Source organism: Dryobates pubescens, chromosome 8 (assembly GCF_014839835.1).
Source record: "Dryobates pubescens isolate bDryPub1 chromosome 8, bDryPub1.pri, whole genome shotgun sequence".
Lineage (NCBI taxonomy): Eukaryota > Metazoa > Chordata > Aves > Piciformes > Picidae > Dryobates > Dryobates pubescens.
This window is the reverse complement of record NC_071619.1, coordinates 31312687-31338371: the sequence shown is the minus strand read 5'-3', so window position 1 is coordinate 31338371 and position 25685 is coordinate 31312687. Positions and strand designations below refer to the sequence as shown.

General features: G+C 47.9%; 1 protein-coding gene across 6 annotated transcripts in view; it reads left to right on the top strand.

Moving 5' to 3' along the window:
* The first annotated feature begins 924 nt into the window (after positions 1-924).
* Positions 925-25685, top strand: part of BBX (BBX high mobility group box domain containing) — a 119821-nt gene continuing 95060 nt past the window's right edge. For 5 of the 6 annotated variants that reach the window (XM_054163203.1, XM_054163201.1, XM_054163200.1 and 2 more), the window contains exons 1-2: positions 925-1048; positions 4349-4421. The gene's annotated coding sequence lies outside the window, so the exon portion shown is untranslated. Of the gene's footprint in view, positions 1049-2748; positions 2847-4348; positions 4422-25685 lie in introns of those variants that run through there. The other variant, XM_054163198.1, reaches the window with a different exon arrangement.

Sequence of the window (25685 nt, the reverse complement as noted above, 5' to 3'; positions counted from 1 at the left end):
ATGTGGCCGGTACCGTGCGTGAGGTGCAGGGCAGAGAAACGGCCAGGGCACAGATCAGGGCGTGGAGAGTGGCACGGCCGCCACCCTGGCACTTCACCAGTTCTGTCCAACAAGCGGCCGCTGTCCCTGCGAAAAGCCGGTGCGCAAGGCTGCCGTGCTACTGCCGGTGCTGGGCCGGTGAGGGCCTCTCCGCCACGTTTGGGCGAGGATCGCTAAGGCAGCAGGCACCGCCCGCTGCTCCGCCGCATCCCCGTGCAGCGCCGCTGCCCCTCAAAGCCTCTCGCCGGGTCAGGGGGCGGCCGCTGGCCTCGGCCCGTCCGCCCGGCTCCCCCCACGGGCCGCGGGGCTGCCTTCCCGTGTTTACTCCCTGAGCAGGGGCTGTGCGGATGCGCTGCTGCTTCCCTCAACTTCTCCGCTCGCCGTGTTTTGGCCTCTGAATGAAAGCCGCCCAACTCGGCAAAGTAAGTTATCGGGGAGCTGCGCGGAGGGCTGCCGGGGCTGGGGCCGAGGGGGGACCGGTCGGGCCGTGCCGGGCCGTGCCGTGCCCGCCGCCCGCACCCCGCCACCGCCGTTACCCCGCGGCGCTGCCCAGGGCAGGCGTAGTTTACTCTCGCAGCCCTTCCCGGGTGGCCAATGGACAGCGGCTGCCGGCGCTGTGGCCGGCACAGCTCGTCTCAGCGCTCCCCTGGGCGCTGATGGACTGTGGCCGGTAGCTTCCCGCTACCTGCCCCACTCCGCCACGGCCGACACCGGCTCCTGAAACACTACGAAGCCAGAGCGACGATCTTTGTGTGAGTGTGTGCGCCAGCGGCTCCCTCGCGGGCCGCGGGTGTAACGGCATCGCTGAATGGCTGGCGAGCCTGTCCCTCAGCGAGCCGGCCAATGGCGGGCCGCCTTATATCCCGGGGAGTGTTGTGGCGCTGCCCGGGTTGCATGGCTCTGTGTGGAGCCGCGTTCCGCGGGCGCCGAGGCGGAGGGGCTCCGCTGCGCGCCGCGTCTCGCTCCGGCCCAGCGGCGCGCTGCCCGCACGCCCGCCGGCCCCACCGAGGTGAGTGCACGCCACCCCCCACCCCTCACCGGCCGGCAGGAAGGCAAACGGAGACGGGCAGCGGCAGGCAGGGAGAGAGGTGCCCTAGCCCCACACTTTCCCCTCCGCGCCCCAGCGTTGAGGCAGCCCTCCGGGCCCCCCCGGCGGCATTGGTGGCCGTGAAGGAGTCGCGGAGCTTCCCCTGCCCTGCGCGGCAGCTGCCGGGGCTCGCAGTCACTTTTCCTCCCTCTCGTCAGCCCTGCCTGCGTTTGAAAGTTTGGGCAGGGGAGGACGGGTGGGTTGGTGCCTCCAGCCCTCTGCCCGGCCGAGAGGGCAGGGGTGGCCGGGGCTGTGTGAGCGCGGGGGGCGGCGGAGTGCATTGCAATCCAGCGCAGTGCATGTGCAGAAAATAAAAGCCCAGAAGAAGGCGGCAGGGGTAGGCCAGCCAGTGCCAGGCTGCGTTTGAAACCAGGCACCTCTCGCCGCCACCGAGAGAGAGGCAAGAGCAGCAGCGGCAGAGGGAGGAAGGGGAAGGAGGGCGAGGAGGAGGGCTAGCCATGGGCCGCCGCTCGGTGTGTGCCCCCGGGGGGAAATTGACAGGGAAATCGCGGCAGGCAGAAACGAAACTTCATCCCGAGGGGCGGCGAGGCGAGGCGCAGCGGAGAGTGCGCGGATCGGTATCGGCTGCCGCCGGCCTGGGGGGGATCCGCGCTGCTGCCGCCGGGAGAAAGGGGGTTGGGGTGTGTGTATCAAACCGGAGAGGGTGAGAGAACCGATCCAGCGGCCGCACGGGGCTGGGGGGCGGCGGGAGGAAAAACCCCGGCGCCGACCCCGACAACAACAGCGGCCGAGCTCGGCCGGAGAGTTGGGCTGTGCGTTTTCCGGTAGTCATCGGCGATGCACCCGGGGCGGCGGCGGCAGCAGCGGCCCCGGTGGGCAGCTGGGGGGGGCGCGGGGGTGGGCGGCCCTGCCGGAGTTTCGCGTGGATGTGGGGATTATGTTGTGTCAATAAGTTTAAGGTGGAGAGGAGGGAGAAAGGGAGGGAGGGAGGCGGGCGGGGGCCGGAGGGGAGGTGGCGGCAGGCCTCGGCCGCGCGAAGTCCTATTTCCGAAGGTAAGTTGTGACATTGGGTGGTCGCGATGACAGAAAACTTGGCGAGGGGCTCCCCGGGGAGGGGGTGACCGCCTCGGGGACGGCTCTCTTGGCCGCCGGGAGCCGGATGGGTGCTCGGCTGTTATTTGCTGCTGCTGCGAGATCGGGTAGCTGGTAAATTACAGAAAGCAACCAACCCTCCTCCTCCTCCTCCTCCCCCCCCGCCGCCCGCCAGCCGCTTCGTTCTTCCTCCTCGGGTTTATTTGCAATGTATGAAACTTGCATGGCTGTGAGAAGAGCCGATCCAGGGTAGGTTTGCGAGGAGGAGGAGGAGGAGTACGGGGAAGGAGAGGTTGGAGGCAGGGGAAGGGAGGTGATCGTGTTAATCCCGGGCGCCGCACGGCAGCAGGTTTGCGTTAGGAATATCGGTGGCACTCAGCCGCCGCTGAATGAGGAAGGTAAAACGAAGCGATGCGAGAGCCGCTGAGGCGACATGTACGGCGGCGGGGCGAGAGGCACCGGCAGGCGGCTGCCCGCCCCCTCCCTCCCTTCCCTGCCTGCCTGCCTCCTCCCTCCCTCCCTCCCCGCCGGGGCGGGGAAGGACCGTGCCCGGGTCTCCCCCGCTCGCCGCCAGCCGAGCCGGGGGGCCGCTGGGCTTTAACCGTGTGCGGGGCGGATTCGCCACTTTTTCCGGGGAAGGCCCTCGGTTAAAAGTTTTTTTCCGGAGGTGAGTGCGTACGGGGAGGCCGGGGCGCCGCCAGGCTGGCGGTGGTCACTCGGGCCTGGGGCGCCGAAACCATTGCCCGTCCTGCTGGTGACACGTCCAAGTCCCGCAGCCCGCCGGGGCGGCGGAGGGGCCCGGCCCGGCCACCGGGGGCAGGGACAGGGTGCCGGTCTCCATGTGGCTCCGGCGGTGGCGGCGGCACCTCCTCCCCGGTGGCAGCGGCAGCGGCGGCAGCAGCGGGATCATCGCCCGGGCCCGCGGGGAGGAGGAGGGGAGTAGCAGGGAGGTGTTTGCTGCCAGCCTGCCTCGCCAGATCCTGCCGGGGAGGGCAGCTGGGAGGGCCAGGGAGCCCCCTGCGCCCCCTCTCCGCGCCGCCGCCCCTTCCCTGTCCGCCTGCCCGCCCCCAAAGGTGTTGTGCAGACTTTTCCCCCGGGAGGGTGAGATTTATGCGCTGCATTATTGCTCCTCTCCTCCCCCCTCAAAGCAAGATGGACTCTCTCTTCTCTCTCTCTCTCACATACACTCACTCACACACTCTCTCTCCCCCTCTCCCTGTCTCTTGTCAGCCTCCAAGATCGACATTTTGTAACTAAAATGCAAACTTGATGGTGACCGAGGGCGTGGGGTCGGGTGGAGACGGGAAAATCCAGGGTCACGGCGGTCTTTCTCCATATTTAATACCTTTTCTTTCCACCCCACCCCGGGAGCCCGGATTCCGGTGGCCCTACACTTTGCACGGGCGGGGGTGGGCGGCGGGCGGCGGCTGCAAACGCCGCTTCCCCCCGCGGCTTGGCCCGGGGGTCTCGGTGCTTGCTCTCCCTGCGGGCTGCGGAGGTGGAGGGGCGGCCGCAGGACCCCCGAGGCTGCTCTGTCGGGCTCTGCCGAGGAAAGGGGCACGGGCACTACCTGAAACTGTGTTCCAGCGTTTGCAGCCTTCCGTCCGTCCCTCTGTCTGTCTGTCTCCCCTGGTGTATCTCGTACCTGCAGTCTGGCGGCTTGTGCTTGTTTGTTAATTTCGCGTTGTTTGGCTTTATCCAGGCGCGGGGATTGATCGCTCACTTGTGTTAAGTTCCCGGGGGTTATTGTTATGTTTGGCTCCTTGCAGATGGTGGTCAACTTTGTGCCTTTTTTTTTCGATAATGTTTGTGTATGCATGTAAATACCTAGGTGCTGCATCCCTCTCTGTTACCTCTGTGCTCCCATAAGCCTGCATTCGAGAGGCACAGAGGAGAAACAACCCACCCATCCCATTCCCACTCAGGTGATTTGCTCCGTTTGCCCAGTTCCTAATGCCCTTTTAAAGACATCTTTTGTTTGCTCCTTAGGATTTCCTGCCACTGTCATCTCGTTTTAATGACAGCTTCTCAGGGGTTGGTGTGTGTGTGTGTGTAAGCAGAAGCAAGTTTCAAGTTTTTGGGATCTCTCCTCACGTTGGCGTTGTGGTGAGTTGCAATATTGTAAAATCATGGTGTGCTGATGATGTGCCTTTATTTGCTACTTTATAGGTCACTATCACATGACAAAGGCTTTGAGACAGCTTCATCTTCATCTGTCTGTAATTTCCAGTTGCCCTTCTGGGTGAGTATGTGAACTGTCCACATGGAGGAAAAAAAAAAAGAACTGGGTTTTTGTTGATAAGGCAGAAGACCTCGTGCTGCCACTTCTTACATGGAAGATGCTTGCTCAGGTTTTAGTGCCTCAGCAAACATGTCTTCTCAGGTGCTCCTAGCAACTGCTAGAGACAAAGTTTGTATGTAGGGATAGCTCTGAATAACCTGACAATTGTAAGGTTGTGCATATTCAGATCTCTTGATTTCCGCCCCCCCCCCTTGTTTTCATCTTAAACCTTGCTTTGTAAAGATAATCAGGTGATGGACTTAAGGCAAAAGTTTTAAACCCAAGTAAGGTTGGAATATGCAAGGTGCAACACAAAAGTCACAAACTTAATGAGAATAGAAACTCCTTTTAAAATTCAGTGGTAGTAAAATCATGAAAGTAGAAGAAAAGCACCTCACTGGAAGTCTCTGGGGGTCAGGAATCTGTGTGAAGATCAGCAGAGCTGTGCAACTACTGCAACAGGAGGTGGTTCAGCTTTTGCACCTAAACTGGAGGATTAGAATTCCATCCATGTTCCTTTCTGCATTACTTTTGTGGTGGTTTTTTTCCCCTCTTCTGGCATTGATTAATGCAGGTACATCCATTAGAAAGATGAATCTTAGTGACTAATTTACTAGTAGTCCTAAGCTTTCAGGTACACAACCCATTGTTTTAATTATTATTATTGTTTTTTTTTAATCTGTATGCTGGGGAAAGTTTTGACACTCTTTGGAAGGGTTTGACATCTTTTAAGGCCAAGTGGAAGTTTTAAAGAGGAGGTTTTCAATTTGTGGGCTGATACTCATGGGTGACCTAAAACGAGCCAACGCTTGGAGCGCTTCTCATAAAATCACTGCTGGTGGCACTGAGCTGCATTGGGCCCAAAATGGGGAAGTAGGAAGTAAAATATATATATATATATATATATTTTATTTACAGTACTGTTGTGTACTTAATTAAAACCAAGACATGTATTTGGGGTAAGCTTAGTACTCATAAGCGTGAATGATTAATAACATACTCTTGACCTTTTCCAGGCAGTGTGGAGCAGACATAGGATAAGTGATGGTCCCAAATATGCTGGCTGGAAGGGGGCTGTTGGGAGCAGCTGTTCTGGTGTGATATTATGACCGCAAAACTAGTCTTCAGGCTGGGAAGGCCGCTGTGGGGAGAGAGTTTGAAGAGAGGATTCTCTCTGTTCTCAGTTTCCTGGGGAATTACACCCAAATTTCACTTTCCCAGATTTTTGTGGGCATTGAGGTTGGTGTATGTAGGTCTGAGAGCATAAACAGCAAATGAAGTGACTGAAATTCTTCACGACAGGCTAGTTGCGTAGGAAAACAGCAGAATCTTGCCTTTGCTTTTATTTTGTGTGTGGAGTAATTGCTACAGCAATTCTTGCCATGTAAAAATGCATTGGGAAATTAAAAAAATGGCAGGTTAGGCTTCAAGCTATTGCTCAGAGCTGAATACAAATGCTCTGATTTCTGAACTTAATTTCTGTGTTTTCAGGTGAGACTCAGACTTGAGTGCTTTCAGTTCCAAGGACTTTATTTGGAGTGATACTTCAGGGTACTAAGCAAGGATAGCTCAGGGACCTTACTTCAGGTAGTGTCTTCACACATGGTGTGGTTTTAATTTTTATTGTGATGAAGTCTTTTGGATGCATGGAATTTTCATCCTAGAAATGAAGTGGTGATCATAATCTGCCCCCAACTTTAAGAGGAGTGGTTTTTGTGCCTAGTCCTGAGTATAGGTCTTGCCCGGTGCTGAACAGCCGTGAACAAATGACAAAGTAAAGAAGGGCAGGAATTCTTTTTGAAGAAGAAAGCCTTACAGAAACTTCAGAGGAAGCAGAGAAATAAATTTCCTTTCAGCTTAAAAAGGAAAACAAAGGTAATAATGTGCCTAGTTAGGAGGAGACTAGAGATTTCATTAGATTTGTCCATAACTAGAAACTTCCATTTACTTTGGAGAGCTTTTATTTTGGTAAAAGCAAAGATTTCTTTTATTACACAGTTCTCAGTTAAGTAACCATTCCTGAATGCAGTTTAGTAATGTACAGCAGGGAGACCTTTATTCTGGCCTTGGTTACCAAGTGCTGGGTGGTGTGATGGTGTGTAACAAGCTAAAACGTGATGAGACAAGGGGCTTTGAGAGCGCTGCGAAAGTTGTGTCCTGGTCTCAAAAGTTCATTGCATTGTGGTGTCCCTCTTGGCACAGCAGGCTGGTAAAGCATTTCAAACAGACACCTAATTTAGGAGAAATGTAACTGATTTCTGTGTTGAGGTAAACTTGGAATATTGAAGAGGCTTACCCTTGATGCTTTAGATTTCGTTTGGGGTCTGCTTGCGTCTGCAAAACTTCCATTGGTTTCAGCAGGAGGTTTATTTAGGAGAGAAGTATAGAAGTGACGGTGAGATGAATTTGTCCATGCTTATTTTTGCCATTCAGTGAAGAAAACCTTTCTCTTCCATAGCTGTTGTGTGAATAATTAAAGATATTAAATGTCATTTTCCCACATAAAATATCAGAGATAATTGTGCAGTTACTTTATAGCTGACATTTTTCCTTTTCATCTAGAATGATCTTGATACACTTTGTTGATAAATTGGTGGTTGCACGGCTTGTGAATGTGTAAGCATGTGAGTATCTTTAAGCAGGTGACAAGTATTGTTAAACTTAGTGATACAACTGCTCACCTTCAGAGCTTAAAGTTACTCCAGGCCGCTGCTACTCCTAGTCTTCAGACTGAGGATGTGCAGCGTCCCCAGAGCTTGCTCGTGGTGGTGGTGTCTGGCAAGGCAGTTGTCTGGCAGACTGGGGTGCAGAAAGGAAATTTTGACCAAGTGAGCTGGAGAGAGTTACTCTTCCACCACATGTAATTGTGGGGAAGGTAGACAAGACCTGCAGTGTGCAAGGCTGTAGTGTGAAGGTTGTAAATGCACCTGCAGTGAAATCCTGGCACCTCAGGGGTGAAACACTGCCTCCCTTTCAGTGGCATGTGTAGTGTTCGTGCCTCCCTCTGTCTGAAGATGGCTTCTTGGTGGAGGAGGGTACTATACAGGTGAAGCTGCAATGAAATTCTGATTTCTGAGCATGCCACAGGCTGTCTCTGTAAGCTCTGGCAAGTGATGTAATCACTTTCCATATCTTAGACCTTAGTCAGGCTCCCTGTGCTGTGCCATGAGGGTGGCCTGCTACGTCTGCCGATGGTGTCAGCGGGAATGCTGTGGCCTGCTGGTGACTTCCAGGGTCAGAGTTTATTCCTGGAAGCACAGCCATATGTCCCATTGCCACCTGCAAATGGAGACTTCACAATCCTTCCCTGCATGGTTAAATCATATGGCACGAGTGTATTGGGATGGTTTTCCTGAGTGAGCTAAATTAGGGCTTTTTGATTTATCTATTTTGTTTTTAAAGTGATATGGATAGAACCTTACCTTACTGCAGTGTTAATTTCTGTGCACTTTAATTACTTAGGAGCATGTAAACCTGGATTGAAGTAACAGTCCAATGTATTTCCAAAGGTTCTGGAGGAGAAAAAGTTAACTCTTTGACTTATGTAGTATTAACTTGATTTCCTGTCTTTCTACCATGCTGTCTCCCTTCCCCAGGGTCACAAGATGTTTTATTCTGGTTTATGTGAAAAGACTCTTTAGGATTTATTTTCTTTTTACTGCTTTTATTGTTCTAAGCTCACTGTTTCTGTCTGAGAGCAGTGTGGTGAGCCTGGTACTAGAGGTTGTGTGAATTTCAGGACAGACTCGCATAGCTGTCACTCTTCCTGATAGTTTAAGAAGTGCTTGTAAGAATTGACCCAGAATAAGGATTACTCTAAGTTTAAGAATGGCTTAATGGGCTGCTGTTATATTCCATTGCTTGGAAAAAGGGGGGGGGGGGGGGGGGGGAGGAATCACACTTTACTCTGTTAGTAATAATGATATTATTAATAATTGGCAGTTGTAGGCAGTGCCTTATTCATGTGCTTATGACCTGTCTGCTGAAGTGCATAAGCCATACTCTACTCACACACCTCAAAAGGAGGAACCATTATTTTTATCCCTGTTTTAGGCATCTGGGATGCAAAGCAGTGAAGACACATAGGCTTGCCTGCAGTCACTTAACAGGTTAGCATTAGCAGGGAATGGAACAAAAGCCACCTCTGAGTCCTTTCCCTTGGTGTATGCTACCACTCGGAAGCTTTCCCGGTGAATGCCTGTCCTGGAATGTGAGGAGTCTCACTGAGTTCTGTGCCAGGTGGGCATGTTTTGCTAACACTCGGCTTTCATTCATAACACCACTGTAAAAACCAACCAAACAACAAAAAAACCCCAAACAAGCAAAAAGCCCCAAACCACCACCAACAACAAACCTCAAAGAAACAAACAAAACCCCCTGCCACAACCAAACCCAGTACAAAATGCCTTCAGAAGAGAGTGAAGATGCTGACTTTCAGGTCAGTTACATTTCCTGACTCAAGTAGGAGAGTTTACTGAAGAGATTTTGCCGCTAAATGTGGTATTTAAGCTGGTGTGTATATTACACTATTTATTACATTGCACTTTCTTTAATGGTAGCTTCCTTGTATTAATACTGGCTTCCTTGTATTAACTGAAGCTTTTCTTTTTGCATAGCAGAGGTGCTAAAATATGCACTGGTCTGAAATAGTTCTTTATAATTAAATTATTTTTTTATGTTCCTAGCTTAATGCAAAATCACAGCTTTCCTGTGACACATGGAATTGACAGCAGCAGTTCCTTTGACACTCTGGCAGTATTGTGATAAATAGGGGAACTTACTAAATTGAACTTTCATTTCTAAACCCGTTAAACATATTTCATCCTGGAAACACTTCCAGGTTTGCTGATTGCTGATGTTTTGTTCCTGAGAATGTGGATTGGGTTTGATTTTTTTTTTTTTTTGGGTTTTTTTTTTTTTTTTTTTTTTGGTTTTTTTTTTTTTTTTTTTTTTTTTTTTTTTTTTTTTTTTTTTTTTTTTTTACATGCCCCTGGTCAGGTGTTTGAACAGGCTGCCCAGGGGGGGTTGGTGGAGTTCAAGAAATGTGTGGACATGGCACTTGGGGACGTGATTTAATAGCCATGGTGGTGTCAGGTTAATGGTTGGGCATGGTGATCTTAGAGGTCTTCTCAAACCTTAATGAAAGCAGCTCCATGGAGAAAGACCTGGGAGTTGTAGTGGATGTTCGGTGATCCATAAGGCAGCAATGTGCCCTTATGGCCAAGAGGTCCAGTGGTACCCTGGTGTGCATCAAGATAAGTGTGCCTAGCTATCTAGGGAGGTTTTCCTCCCCCCTCTTCTCTGCCCTAGTGAGACCACACCTGGAATACTGCATCCAGTTCTGGCCCTCTCAATTCTAAAGGCACAGGGATTTACTGGATAGAATCCAGTGGAGCCTATGAGGATGATGAAGCAACTAGAACATCTCTCTGATGCAGAAAGACTTGAGAGACCTGGGACTCTTTAGTCTTCTAAAGAGAAGGCTGAGAAAGTATCTTATTAATGTCCATAAATACCTGAAGGATGGGTGTCAAGAAGGTGCCAGTCTCTTATTGCTGGGGCTCAGTGATAGGACTTGATGATCCCTGAGGTCTTTTCCAACCTTATTGATTCTATGATTCTGTGACGAGGGGTAGTGGACACAAACTGAAACCCAGGAAGTTCCACCTCAACATGAGGAGAAAATTCTTTGCTGTGAAGGTGCTGGAACCCTGGAGAGGGATTGTGGAATGTCCTCTGGAGGCTTTCCAAACCCATCAGAACATGTATGTGTGACCTGCCCTAGGTGATCCTGCTCGGGTACAGAGGTGGGAGTTGATGATCTCTGAAGGTCCTTTCCAACCCCTGCCATTCTTTGGTAAAGCAGGAGCTGCATGTGAGGAGGAAAGCATGTTTAATGCCTGAAACAAGAGCTAATTGTAGTATTCTTACAATGCTAGCAGCATTTTATTATTTCAAGTATTTATAAATGTGATTACCTAGAAGATGAATGCAAAAAGAGGAAAAGCATTGTTTTGCCACTTTCCAGTGTTCGTGCTTTCCTTCAGAGCACACACACATAATGTAATAGCAAGTCCTTAGGAGCATGGACAATTCAGCATGTGAAAATAAATTGGCTTCAGGCATATCTGAGTACAAAGAAAGCTAGTACAACAAAATTTCGGTTTTTTTAGTGAGGGGAGGGAAAGTTAACAGGATTTTAGGAGACCAGATGAAGAAAATCAGTTGCTTAGGAAGCATGGAATTTTTATTGTCAGAAATCTCCCACGTGGGTGTTTCGATGGAAGAATTTTCATCAAAGGTAGCAATGGCTGAAAAAAAAAACCAACCCAGCATTTTATTGACCTTCATGATAACAGAGCATGATCAAAATATTTCAGTGGACTTGCCTAACGTGGGAGCTATGGAGCTAAGTTTAAGCAGACGCTTTCCTGACAGCAAACTTAACCAGTCCTGTCTCCAGCTTCCTCCGCTCAGGAGAAGCAGGAAGGTGCATCTTCATGCTGCCTCTTTTGTGTGTGTGTGCTTTGGTTTGGTTTGTTTTTTTCACTTTTTAAAAAAATCAATATTTCTTTCATCAATGTTTTTTGGTGATGTCACTGTTCTGCTAAGAGTGCCAGCCAGTGTTTTACTGCTCTTGGATTGTTGGTTTTGAACCCGAACCTTTCGGTTCTTTCCCCACCATGTTTTTTCTGCCAGCTACATAAAGGCTTTTAAACAGTCATAGATTCATAGAACGGTTTGGGTTGGAAGGGACCTTCAAGATCTTTTAGTTCCAACCCCTCTGCCGTGGGCAGGGACACCTTGCACTAGACCAGGTTGCACAAGGCCTCATCCAGTCTGGCCTTGAACACCTCCAGGGAGGGGGCATCCACAACCTCCAACCTGTTCTAGTGTCTCACCACCCTCACTGTCAAGAATTTCTTCCTGATATTCAGTCTAAATCTACCCTCTTCCAGATTCAATCCATTCCCTCTCATCACTCCAAGCCTTTGTCAGAAGTTGTCTGGTTTTTGTTTTCCTTGTGGTGGTGTTGGTGTTGGGCTGCTGTGGGGTTTTTTGTTTGTTTGTTTTTCTTTGTGTTTGCTTTTGTTTTATACCCATGTCCTACACCATCAGGACTTGACCAGCAATAGGAGTGGGTAAGGCATGTCACACCATTGCAGTTAGGATTATATCTCTTGCAGTAAATCTTCACTCTTCAGCCTGTGTGTTCTTTTACGAAGCAAATAATCCTGGGGTTTTGTTAGTGTATGAGAGAATGCCTTGTTATTGTGGCTGTCAAAGCAATATTTAAGAGAGCAACATCACAGGAGATTTGGAGATGAAGCTGGATAAAGAAAACCTTGGGAGAGAATGGAAGGAGTGAGGGAGAACTTAATTTCTTGCCTTATTTTAGCCTCCTCAGTGTGAAGTAACTGGGTGAAAGTCGGCAGAACTGAAACATTGTGATGTTCTGCGTTACAACCTCTCTGTAAAAGTTTGAGGAAGTTGCTTTCTTCTGCCAGGTTGATGAAAAAAGGCATTCTTGTAGTTGGCTGTTGTTTGAGTCACTTTCTACAGGTGGTCTTTGAGCAGCATCATTTCTACAGTGAGCTGCATCATACTATTTTTGTCCTGGTAATGATTGTTACTTCTTTTTCCTTGTGGGTTTAAGTACAGGGACATCAGTGTGTGTTGTCCTAACTATTGAGGAGCTCAGTCCTGCAGACACAACTCTGCAATTGGATTCTTGAACAAAGGAAAAACAGAAGCAGAGCTGCCTCAGCAGTGTGTCCCTCTCCTTGGACCTGCTGCCTGAAGTTGCTGGGGGCACAAAATTCCTCAGGAATGCTGCAGATTTGATGTTATTCTTCATGAGCCATTGATGTGCAGATAGTCCTGCCAGGGTCAGGCAGGGCTGGGAATAAAGATGTGGCTGAAATATGCTAAGTTCCCCTAATGAAAAAGAAGGTAGAGGAGCATAAAGTGTGAGAATGCCATTTGGTAGAAGATACATCTTCCAGTGATAGGATGAGGGGTAATGGATTAAAGCCTGAGGAGAGCAGATTTAGACTGGGTATTAGGAAGAAATTCTTTACAGTGAGGGTTGTGAGACACTGGAACAGGTTGCCTTCGGGAGGTTGGGGATGCCTCCTCCCTGGAGGTGTTCAAGGCCAGGCTGGATGAGGCTTTGAGCAACCTGCTCTAGGGGGAGGTGCCCCTGCCCTTGGCAAGGGGGTTGGAACTAGATGACCTAATTTAAGGTCCCTTCCAACCCAAACCATTCTGTGAATCTGCGAATGAATCTTTGGCACGTTTGCCATTTTGTCTGTGCGTCTTTGCTTCTCAAGTTGGTTCTATGGCTAGGCAGAGAAAACCACCTGGAAGTCAGTGTTTGGAGGTGAATGGTTTTGGAAAAAAGCAGTGTATTCACCTCTACTTCACTGCTAATCCTGGCTTCAGATGTTCTTTCTGTTTGGAGAAGGCTTCTTTATATCTAGTTTTCATGTTGAAGAGTGAAGACTTCCTGCCTTGCCTCAGCTCTAAGCAGCGAGTGCTTTGTGCCACCAGCCTGTGACTTTCAGGGTTCACCTCATGTTTGAATATTTCTGTAATATTTTGTTGTGGGTTTTTTTCTTATCCCACTGTCTTTGTTTGTATTTCTTGCCTCTAATTTGTTTGAGATACTCTTTCATACATTGTGTTAAACATCCCTCATCAAGTGCTCGTAATGTATTTTGAAACAAGCGCAGCAAATTGCCGCCTGATCCAGCACTGATTGCAGAGCTATGGCATACCAATTAATAAGAAAATAAAAGTAGCATAATTAATTTCCAGCTGCTTTTGGAGAAACAGAGGTGTTTAGAGAGGGGGAAATTTGGTCTCTGCAACGTGAAGAGTGACAGAGCTGGTAGCAAATCCGTCGACACGAGGAAGCTCTTCAGGATTTTCCGCTTCTGTTCTGTTGGTTAACAATGGTTTCCAGTGCTGAAGGGCTCAGCAGAAGCTCCAGTGTCATTCTTTTAAAGCTGGTTTTCATTCTCACAGAGCTTTTGGACTTAAAGGAAGAGCAGGTGTCGGAACTAGAGCAAGGGGAGAAAGTTTTAGACCTTGTTTGTTAGTGCAGAAAACCTCAAAGAAGGGAAGTAAATCATGGATAGCCGAGTGTAACAGCTGGTTAGTTATATCCATTTCCTATTGGTATTTCCCTCAGCAGCAAATCAGCATTTTCCTTGCATCTTGTATCCTGGGCTGCATCAAGAGTAGTGTGGCTGACAGGTTGAGAGAGGTGATGGTGCCACTCTCTTCTGGTGAGACCTCATCTGGAGTCCAGCTCTGGGACCCTTAACACTAGAGGGCCATAGACCTACTGGAGCTGGTCCAGAGGAGGCCACAAAGGTGATCAGATGGCTGGAGCACCTCCTCTGTGAAGGCAGGATAAGAGAGTAGTGTCTGTTCAGCCTGGAGAAGAGAAGGCTCTGGGGAGCCTTAGAGCAGCATTTCAGTATCTGAAGGGCACCTGCAGGAAGGCTGGGGAGGGAGTGTTCAGAATGGCCTGTAGCGACAGGACAAGGGGCAATGGTTTGAAACTGGAGCAGGTGGGATTCAGGTTGGACATTTTGAGGAACCTTTTTCCAATGAGAGCAGTGAAATACTGGAACAGTTTGCCCAGGGATATGGATGAGGCCCTGTTCCTAGAAACATTCAGGATCAGATTTGATGTGGCCCTGGGCAGCCTGATCTATTTGGAGGTATCTCTGCTGACTGCAGGGATGTTGGATAAGATGCCCTTTGAGGGTCCCTTCCAACCCGATGCAGTCTGTGAATCTTGCATGTGCTTGCTTGTGCTGGTCTCTCACGTCAGCATTGTGCACCAAAGCAGCAGAAGGTAAATAAAATCTATGGTTACCAGTGACTCAGGCAAAATCTTACTGTGAGGGCTCTCACTACAGTCAGGGCTGTTAGTATCACAGAATGCCATGTTGGAAGGGACCTCAAGCATCGGCTGCTCCAGCCTTTCTAGGTGGTACTGTACTTGAAATGAGATGGTCCAGCACCCTGTCAAGCTGAGCCTTCAAACTGTCCAACATAAAGGAATCCACTGCTTCCCTTGGGACATAATTCCAATCTGTTAACTGTTCTCCTGGGGTAGCATTTTCTACTGAAGTCCAGTGAGAGGAGGCTGTAGAGGGGATCTGGATGCTCAGATGCAGGCTTTGAAATCTCTTTCACTGCTCACTGTTGCTGAGGGCTGACCCTCCAGGCGAGAGCTCCAAACAGAGTTCTGTGCCTGTGCAAAGCCTGCCTCATCTTTAATCTGCAGAGGAAGATCCTGCTCTCTGGAGACACATGTCTATAGCAAATGTGTTCTTTATTTACATAACTAAGTGACCTCTTGAGGACAGCCTTGTCAACCTTTCTATTTCACTGTACCCTGTGGTGATGGAGCCAAAGTGAGAGGATGCTGGAGTGTGGGGAGGGAAGCACTTGAGAAAGCTGTCCAGGTAACTGTTTTTGTCTAAGAGCTGTCCTCTTCATTTTTGTGCCACAGGTGATCTAGTTTCTGTGTGCAGTCTTGTTTTCCTAGGTGGACCCACAGGGCTGAAGTTTACTATTAGTCTTCACCTTTGGAGACACTGAGAAATCAAAATGAGAGACGAAGCAGTCAGCACAGCTGGTTGCATGAGAGAAGAACACAGTTCAGGCCTCCCAGTGAGGACAGGATGTGTCCTCTTACTCAAGGATCCCAGTGAAAAAAGATACTCTTTGTATGGGGGATGGTGTTTTGTGGGGCACTGACAGGCTTTGCAGAGATACAGCAGGGCTGAGGGAAAGAGTCAGGGCAGGCACAGTGGAAGGAGAGAGGCTTTCACACCTCAAATTCCTGGCTCTTGTTAGCCCCTCTGTAAATACCTGTGCACATCTGCTGCCTTGATGTCCCAGCTGCACCTGCTGAAATGACTGAACTCATGATTTTGGTCTATAAACACTTGGTTTAAATTGGTGCTTTTCATCTCATTTGGCTTTGGTATTTCTGTATTTATTTCCTCAGAAGCAATGTCCATTGGTAGATGACAATGAAAATAAAATGGATATTTTATTATCTATATGCTAACTCCAGTCTTCACACTAAATTTGGCACTGCTTCTCTGTTGCTTCAGAGGATGCTCTCTGTGCCTGCACACTTGCTAAGCAATTACATGGCTTACATCTGTGGATTTAGATGGCAACTGTTGAGAAAGTTTTGATCAGGATGTGAGGGCAGATTCAGACTGGATATTAGGAAGAAATTCTTTCCAGTGAGGGTGGTAAGACACTGGAACAGGTTGCCCAGGGAGGCCAGGGGTGCTCCCTCCCTGGAGGTGCTCAAGGCCAGGTTGGATGAGGCCTTGAGCAACCTGCTCTAGTGGAAGGTGTCCTTTCCCATGGCAGGGGGGTTGGAACTAGATGACCTTTAAGGTCCCTTCCAACCCAGACCATTCTATGATGGTGTTTAATAAAGCCACCCTCATGCATGACCAGGCATGTACAAAAAGTTAATGCAAATAGAGTTTACACTTAAAATAGGAGTAAAGTGTATCCCTGATAAGGTAACCAATTTTTCTGTAACTGAAGGCAAGCTTTTAGAGCTGCTGGAACTCAAACTTCTGAGATAGCAAAGCAGAGATGAGGAGGGAAACAAGTTGTTATGCCTTTTCAGCCTGGGTTGCCCAGGGAGGTGGTGGAGTCTCCATCCCTGGAGGTGTTCAAGTGGGGATTGGACGTGGCACTTGGTGCCATGGTTCAGTCCTGAGGTCTGTGGTGACAGGTTGGACTTGATGATCTTTGAGGTCTCTTCCAACCTTGGTGATTCTGTGATTTTCAGTTCCCAGTTAGTTTCTCAGCTTTACACCAAACTCCCCTAAGTGACTTGTGGAGCAAAGACATTTTCTCTGCAAATGCAGTGGAAGTACCAACTTTCAGGTAATTCAGTTCTAAACCTGTTCTTGGTCCAGGCAACCAACACCAGAACAAGAGGACACAGTCTCAAGCTGTGCCAGGGCAGGTATAGGGTGGATGTTAGGAAGAAGTTCTTCACAGAGAGATTGGCCACTGGAATGTGCTGCCCAGGGAGGTGCTGGAATCACCATCACTGGAGGTGTTTAGGAAGAGGCTTGTTAGGGTGCTTGGTGCCATGGTTTAGCTGATTAGATGGTGTTGAACTCAATGATCTCAAAGGTCTCTTCTAACCTAGCTGTGCACGTTTATGTGAAGCTGAATATATTTTCTCAGACAACTTCAATACTTGTGATCTAAAGTTTCCATTTGTAATAATAGAAGCCTTGGGCAATATGTTTTTTGCCATTGAGGAATGCAGATCAGCTCACTAGGTGACACTGTGGCCTTATTAACCTTTGTTTTTTATGGGAGCTATACCCCACTGTAGCTTCTAGCAGCTCTAGATCAACAGATACCTGTGTGTTTACACAGATCCCTACTTAACATTAGGAAACATTGAAGTGATTATTTTCAAGTTGCTGTTGGAAGCTTTCTCCTAGGCTATATAGCATGCCCTTTGTTGCCCTTCTCTGGGCCTGCTGCAGCATCTCAATGTCCTTCTTGTAGCAAGGGTCCCAAAGTGATTAGATAAAGAATAAGGAGAGAAAACATGAGTTAGTCAACGTGTCAGCAATTCTGGGCTAAGGTAGCAACTCTAACCCCCACTCTACCAAAATATTAATAGCATCTAGGCAGAGTCAAAGAGCTTGATAAGATGTATTGACTCTGCAGCTCCACACAGTTGTTCTGCAGTAGGGCAACTGGGAAGCAGTGTCTCTCACCAGTGAGGAATGCAGAGTTAGACCTCAGGTTGTGCTCAGAAATGTAGAGTGTGCCTGAGGCCTGGTGGCACATAACTTATATATTGCAATTTTGTGCCTGACCACTTTAACAAGTGTTTTCATGGCCTTCTCTTCCCAGCACAAACATTTTCATAGCATCATAGAATGGTTTGGTTTGGAATGGAGCTTTAAATATCATCTTCCAATCCCCCTGCCATGGGCAGGGACAGTATCTCATGATTGTTAAACTAGCTTCTGAAATTGCCTACATCTGGAAACTTTAATAACATTTCCAGATAGCTTCAGTGGTATCAGTATTGCCTGTCTGCTGTTTGGGGAGCACCGCAGAGCCTGCCTATCTGAGCTAGCCTCCAGAAGCCTTGGTTACATGTCAGTCATCAGCAGGAGATGCCTCAGGAAAAACATGCAAAATGTGCTAATTTGTGCTTCTGCCTTTGCCCAGTTTCCCTATATTCTTTAGTATCAGTCTGTGGGGTATGCAAAGTTTCAACAGGTGCTGTTCTTGTGTAGCTGAGTACAAAAAGGTAAGATTGAAAAGCTAAATAGAAGACAATTCAAGCAAAGTCAAAGTGCTGTTGCAGTTCACAAATGTTTAAAGCAGGCAGTTTTTAAAACTTAAAGAAATGCTTCCCTTCAAACAAAACGAAAGAGGCAGGTGAAACAGGGAGAGCCCACGTCCACTTCTGACCCCCCAGCACAAGGAGGACATGGAACTGTGGGACCAAGTCCAGAGGAGGGCCACAGAGATGGTCCGAGGGCTGGAGCACATCTGTTATGAGGATAGGCTGTGAAAGCTGGGGTTGTTCAGCCTGGAGAAGAGAAGGCTCTGGGGAGACCTTGGAGTGGCCTTCCAGTACCTGCAGAGGGCCTACAAGAAAGCTGGGGAGGGACTTTTTGCAAGGACTCGGAGTGATAGGATGAAGGGGAATGGACTGAAGCTGGAAGAGGGGAAGAGAAGACTCTGAGGGAGCCCTATGGCTGCCCCCCAAGACCTGAAGGGAACCTAGGTGAAGGCTGGAGAGTGACTTCTCATAAGGCTGTCTGTCGGCGGGACAAGGTGGAATGGTTTTAAGCTGAGGGAGAGTAGGTTTAGACTGGATCTTATGAAGATGTCAGAGAGGTTGGAGTAGATCCTCTCTAGAGTCCCTTACAACCTAAGCCATTCTGTGATTCAAAGTCTCAAGAGCTCTTGTGTGTGAATATAAAAAGGTAAGATTAAAAAGCTACATAGAAATTGGAGAAAATCAGTGGAAAGGCAAAGCAAAGATCACAGTGCTGCTGTAGGTCACAAGAAAGGTATCTTAACATTCAATGGAAAGATTCCTTAGGATTATTTACTCTTTCTTGTAAGAGAACAAGCCAAAGTGAGGTGAATCACTCATCCTAAAGGATGCTAATTTTCATTTTCACTTAAACTGATACAAGATCAGTAAAGAAATAAAGTGGTTGGCTATTTAGGCAGCTTTCCTGATGGAAGCCATTTATTGCTGAGGCATTCATCTTCTATAAGCTGCCCTAAAACAATTAGTTCTTGTTTAGTGCAAGTTTTTAAACAGGACACTTCCCTAATGCAGCTGATTTTACAGGTCTTGCCTTTCCATAGGGTTGAACTGTTCTTGTTGTAACTTGCTTCAGCATGAGGCTTTCTTCTTTTCCAGAAAATAAATATTTGAGCTGAGTTTGTCTCAGGAGAATTGATACCTTTGAGGGTGTGCTGTCTGAGGTGTCTCACAGAAGCCTGTTACTCAGCATTGTGCTGAGCAGCCTTCTCCTGCTAGGTTACACTGAGGTGGGCTACTGGTTAGGCTAAAAAGTCTGGATATAAAATTCACTTTGGTCTAAACTCAGAGTTGATGTGAGCTTGTGCAGTTCCACCCAGGCTGCTGAACAGTTTGCCCTGTGTTAGTCACAGAGGTTGTGGCAAAACCAGCTGAGAGCAATGCATGTTTAAAATGCTGCTGTGACTACCATCAGTAACACTTGATGGGGAAGAACAAGACATCCTTACTCCTTCCTGGGTTCAGTTTGGGGGACCAGGGAGTTTGGGCCCATCACTGCAGGTAAGGGTCACCTTTTTTCCTTTGCTTTGGAGAGTAGTCAGATGGAGCAGTTTAGTGAAATGACTCCACCAACAGTTCCTCTTTAGGTGGCAGGGCAGTCTCTTCCTTGAAGCCATTTTATACAGATGAACTTCAGAAAAATCCTCTCCTCACAACCAGAAGTGTTTCTGCTAGTGCTGAAGCAAACTGGTGTTTCTGCCAAGCAGTCTGCTTTCATGGCAGGTACGGCCAGGCACAGAGGGAGTGGAAAGGCAGGTGTGCTGTCTGTACAAGCTTGTATAAGCTGAGCTGCAGCAGAACATCCTTTGCAAACTAGCATCTGTATTGTTCACTGTCTGCAAAAGAGAGTCTGTTGCTTTCTCAGGTACTTCTCACCCCACACTCCTAAAAGCAACAGGGGACAGCTAACCACAGACTCATAGAATGGTAGGGGTTGGAAGGGACTTCTGGAGATGGAGTCCAACCCCCTGCCAAGGCAGGATCACCTAGAGAAAGCCACACAGGAGTGTATCCACATAAGTCTTGAAGGTCTTGAGAGAAGGAGGCTCACCAGCCTCTCTGTTCCAGGGTTCGAGTGCCCTCGCATCAAAGAAGTTTCTCCTCACGCTGAGGTGGAATTTCCTGTGTTATAGTTTGTATCCACTACCCCTGTGCCTGTCACAGGACACTGCCAAAAAGAGACTGGCACCTTCTTCTTCACACACCCTCCCCCCCCCCCGCCCCAGCTTTCTCTTTTTCCAGCCGTGATTGCCTCACCTCCCATCCAGAGAGGAGCTACACTGTTGCCTGGGAGCTGTGTCCCATTACTTCTAGTCGCTGTCACACTGAGCTCAGGGAGAACTTTGCTATTGACTTCAGTGGGAGTGAATTCTGACTTGTCAAAAAAGACCTTCAGGAATCACATTCATGAACACTTAAGGATCACCTGCACTTCACTGGTGTAATGATACTGGTAATTGGTGGGAATTCTGCTGTTGCACAAATGCAGGTGAAGTTATGAGTGAGCATGGATGATGCAGTAACTTAGAATAGAAGGTCAGGATGCCACTACAGCTCTTCTAGCTACAGGGACCTTAGCTGGGATTGCCCCCTCCCTGGAACTGTTCAAGGCCAGGTTGGATGGGGCCTTGAGCGGCCTAGTGGTCTAGTGGAAGGTGTCCCTGCTCATGGCAAGGGGGTTTGAACTAGATGACCTTTAAGGTCTCTTCCAAACCAAACCGTTCTATGATTCTCTGAGCAAAAAAAACCCACAGTGAAAGCCCTTTCACATGGGTGTGCTGCTTTGGTAGCTTTCCTTTTTTTACCACATGGGGATGATAAAAGCTGGAGTGTATGCACAGAAAAAATGACTTCTTCCTAGGTATAGACTAAAATCCTGGTGCCATGGTACTTGTTCTGACTGTGTTCTGGTTCAGCTGAAGCAACCATTTCCTAAGGTGGACAAATGCATAGAATAATGCATGAATTCTGCTCTGATGGTGCTAGGAGTGAAGAAGAGTGATACTGGAGTGAGTTTCTCCTGAAAAGTGTCCCAGACACTGGATGAATTCCTTGAAATACAAGCTGGGGCATAGGCAATCCTGTAGCTGGTACAATTTACTATTTAAGCTCCAATATATTCAGAGGGCTAGGTGAAAATACATTCCATTTCTGCAGTTACATTCCAGCAAGGAAAAAGGTTAGCACTTCCTTCTAGGATTCTGGCAAAGGGTGGGAATTGTGCTGGATGGAACATGAGGAGAAAGAACCCAAACCTGGCTCAAGAAGGACAGGGACTTGCTGGAGGGGGTGCAGAAAAGGGCCACAAAGATGACAAGGAGACTGGCAAGGAAAGACTGAGAGTATTGGGTGTTTTTTAGTCTGGAAAAGAGCAGATTGGGGGGGGAGGGGGAAGTCTTATCAGTGCTGATCAATACTTAAAAGGTGGTTGTCAGGAGGATGGGATCAGTCTTCTTTCAGTGGTGCCCAGTGACAGGACAAGGTGTAATGGGCACAGACTTGGACATGAGGAGTTCCATCAAAACATGAGGGGCAACTTCTTTTATATAAGAGTGCTGGAGCTGTGGAACAGGCTGCCCAGGGAGGTGGTGGAATATTCATCTTTGGAGACATTCCAAACCCACTGGACTGGATGATCTCTAGAGGTCCCTTCCAACCCCTTCCATTCTGTGATCTTGGGCAGATTGCTTCCTCTTTCTGTGTTTGCAACTGTGAGATGCAGATGGCTTCTTCCTTGATAAAGTGTTGTGCAACCTCTGACCAGCAAGACAGAAACTTGAGTTGTCCAGATGTTTGGTTTTTGTTGTGTTTGGTTTTTCACTAGTAGTACCATGTGTGGGCTTTATCATGGGGGAAAACAGCAGTTCCATTAATTGTGGAGGGATTACAATAATTGGGGAAAACTTTATGCCAAGGCTGAGTTAAGGTTAATGTCTCTGAAGATCAGAGAGAGTCTTCAGGTTGACTTCTAGAATCATAAACTCACAGAATGATAGGGGTTGAAGGGACCTCTGGAGACAGACTCCAGCCTCTAAGCCCAAGCAAGATCTCCTGGGGCAGGTCATACAGGAATGTATCCTGTTGGGTCTTAAAAGTCTCCAGAGGAGACTCCATAACCACCTCTGGGCAGCCTGGTCCAGTGCTCCAGCACCATTACAATGAAAAAGCTTTTCCTCAAAGCTGCTTCTGCCTTGTTGTTCAAAGAATTGATATTTTTTTTACTTCACAGATGCAAAAGATTTTTGTTTACTTGCTTTTTAAGATTTTGGCTTTAGTTGTGTAGGGGACAAAGCTCTTCCCTTACTTGATTATTTTAGGGCCCAGCCCTGCAGTGCCTCTCTCACAGCAGCCTCCCTGACCTACTGCAGTTACAGACTTGAAGCCTGATCCTGCTCTGAGGCATTTTTGGCACAGATCCTTGGGCACGTGCATAGTTCTGGTTAAGCTGCTGTAGGTTGGCATCAATGAAACAATTTGTAAGGTGGATCTGATTGTGGATTCTCATTTGTGAAGCAGGGAGGATCCTCTTGGAAATCTCATTTAAGGCTTGTTACAGAATTGTTTGGGTTGGAAAAGACCTCTGCAATCAGTGAATCCAACCATACAGCTAATACCACCATGGCCGTTACAGGGGTTTGAAAATTCTGTAACCTGAGTGAGTTTGAGAAGTCTTTCTCAAAAAATAGCATTCAGAATACTCGGAAAAATAACAATTCAGATCTCTCCTCTTTTCTTCTTAAAATTTAAGGCTAAGCAGTTGACAGCAAAAGGAGATCAGCAGGAGTATAGGTAAAATGTTGGAAGGTGTCCAGAGAAGGGCCACGAGGATGAGCAGAGGGCTGGAGCACCTCTCCTGTGAGGACAGACTGAAGGAGTTGGGGCTGTTCTGTCTGGAGAAGAGAAGGCTCCAAGGTGACCTAATTGTGGCCTTCCAGTATCTGAAGGGGGCTACAAAAAGGCTGGGAAGGGACTTCTCAGGATCTCAGGTAGTGATAGGACTAGGGGGAATGGAATGAAGCTGGAGGTGGGGAGATTCAGACTGGATGTGAGGAGGAAGCTCTTCACCATGAGAATGGTGAAGCCCTGGAATGGGTTGTCCAGGGAGGTGGTTGGGGCACAGTCCCTGGAGGTGTTTAAGACCAGGCTGGATGAGGCTGTGGCCAGCCTGATCTAGTGTGGGGTGTCCCTGCCCATGGCAGGGGGATTGGAACTGGATGATCCTTGTGGTCCCTTCCAACCCTGACTGATACTATGATTCTATGACAATAAAATAATAAGAGTATAGTAAACAAGAGTGTAGTAAAATAATCAAAAGAGCATAGTAGAATAAAACCAGGAAAGCTCAGAGTGATTTTTGTTTTCTACTTTTTTTTTTTTTTTTAATACTCTTTCAGTTGAATACATGAATAAAGTAATTAATCTATCAAACTGCTTGGAAAGCTCTCTCAACAAGAGCTGGCAAAAGTCAAATAATTACCTTTTTTTCAGCAAAATAAATATTCTGAGAAAAAGTAAACCAAATTGTACCCTGACAGCTGAGGAGTTGTGTTTTGGATAGGACCCAGGCTGGAGCCATGATGAGATGCTTCCTTGACTTGGACCACATGCTTCTGGCTTCTAAGAGCACTTCAAACTTTGAAGTTAATAGTGGTCAGTTTTCACAGTCTCAGGATGCAGTGGATGACACTGAGAAATGAAAAATCATAGAGTGGGAGGAGTTGGAAGAGACCTCTGGAGATGGAGCCCAGTTCCCTTGCCAAAGCAGGATCATCTAGGGTGTGTCATACAGGTACACATCCAGATGGGTCTCAAAGGTCTCTGGGGAGACTCCACAACCTCTCTGGGTAGCCTGCTTCGGTGCTCTGGCACCCTCACACTAAAGAAGTTTCTCCTTGTGTTGAGGTGGAACTTCCTGGGCTCCAGGTAGTTTCCACTGCCTCTTGTCCTATCACAGGACACCAGTGAAAAGAGACTGGCCCCTTCTTCTGGACACCCACACTTCAGATATTTATGAACAGTGATCAGATCCACTCACAGCCTTCTCCTCAAAAGGCTAAACAGCCTGAGATCTCTCAGCCTTTCCTCATCAGACACATGTTCCCATCCCTTCATCATCCTCGTAGCCTCCCTTCAACTCTCTCCAGTTCCTGTCCCTCTTGGACTGGGGAGCCCAGAACTGGACTCAATACTCCAGATGGTCTCACCACAGAAGAGTAGAGGGTGAGGAGAACCTCCTCTTACCTGGCGGCCACACTCTTCTGAATGCCCTACAGGATGCCATTGGCTCTATGATTCTGACTTCAGGAATATATAGGAGGAGACAAGGGAAAGGGGAATATGGTAACTGTCATAGAAAACCCTACTTGTGAAGTTCCCAGGGAAGCTTGTGGGATTGTACAACTTTTTATTCAAGAAGACAGAACTTTTGTCCCTCAGGTGTCCTGTGCCAGTTTCATTTGTTGCCTGGTATTTTGTTTCATTCCTTAGCAAAGATGCATTCTGCTTATGGATGAAAGAGGACATTCCTTGGATCTGTGATTACTCTGCTTGAGTTTATTTATGAGTCTTGAAGGCCTTTACTAGAGATTATTTGGTTGTGATGTCAGGAAGAGCTGTTTCTGTTTGGAGTCTGTTGACAGTGTTTCCTTTAGCAGAAGGAAGCTCCAAGGAGTTTACTACAGTTGACATCAAAACCACAGCACAGTAGATCTCCAGCAGGTTCACTGAAGCAGTTGCATTTCTGTGTATCTGTAAAACATCACTTATCTCCAAGATCCTTAGGGATCCTCTAGGGCCAACCCCCTGCAGTGGGAAGGTGCTTCGGCCCATGGGAGGCCAGGGGAGGGTGTTGGACTGGGTGATCTTCAAGGTCCTTTCCATCCCAGACCATTCCATGATGAAGAACATGCAAGGAGCGGGTTCATTGAGGCTGTTGATTGGGTTCATGGAGTCACATCATCTGCAGTCTATTGTGCTTTTTCTTTTTTGACATCTGGAGCAGAAGAGCTTTTGCTTAGATAAAAGGAGAACCTCACCTCTTCTCTTTTTATTTGCAGCTTCTGTTGTCTTCTGCACCTTCGTGAAGTAAGTGTGACGAGTTACCTGTCCGAAGGGCAGAAGACAGCATGGAAGACATGAGAATGGGCATTCATTGGTCTTCTATGATTCACCTGTTTGTTACTGTGTTGAAACAGTTCTTCCATTCTAATTGTTCCATTCTTTGGAGAACTTCACTCCATGTGCATTTGGCCACATCTGATAAGGGGAGGATGAGGAGGGGAAACCCATGAAATAGACTGCAGTTAAAAAGTAAGCAGATGAATGAGAGTTTTTGGGGAAAAGTGATCATGTGTTGTCACCACGTTAGAAGTTGAGCACATGCATAATTCCTTGTGAGACTGAGGTGATTTTGGGGGTTTCATATTTGCCCCTGACTGCAAAGGTTTTCAGCCTGAATTCCTTTTATTTCTAGGTGGAGTCTGTTTCAGATACGTGAATTTACTACCTGTGACAAGTATTTGATCAGAGTGTTGTTTTCAACTCCCCTCAGCTTCCAAAAGTTAAGAGTCTTGACAGGTATTTAAATATTTAAACCACCCTCCATAAGATTCCTAAATCTAGCTATTCAACTAGGTAAACAATGCTAGGAATAATGAAGCAGAAAATATTCCAGGTGGCATGCCCTGCCCATAAATACTGCTCTCTTATTTTTAACGCTCACCTTGGTGAAACACAGGGAAAGCAACTCTTGAATGTTTGTTTATTTCAACTGACTCAGCTTGCTGCTGCTGAAACCACTTTGCAGGGAAGTCCATGGAGTCCCACAAGGTGGCAGGAGCTAA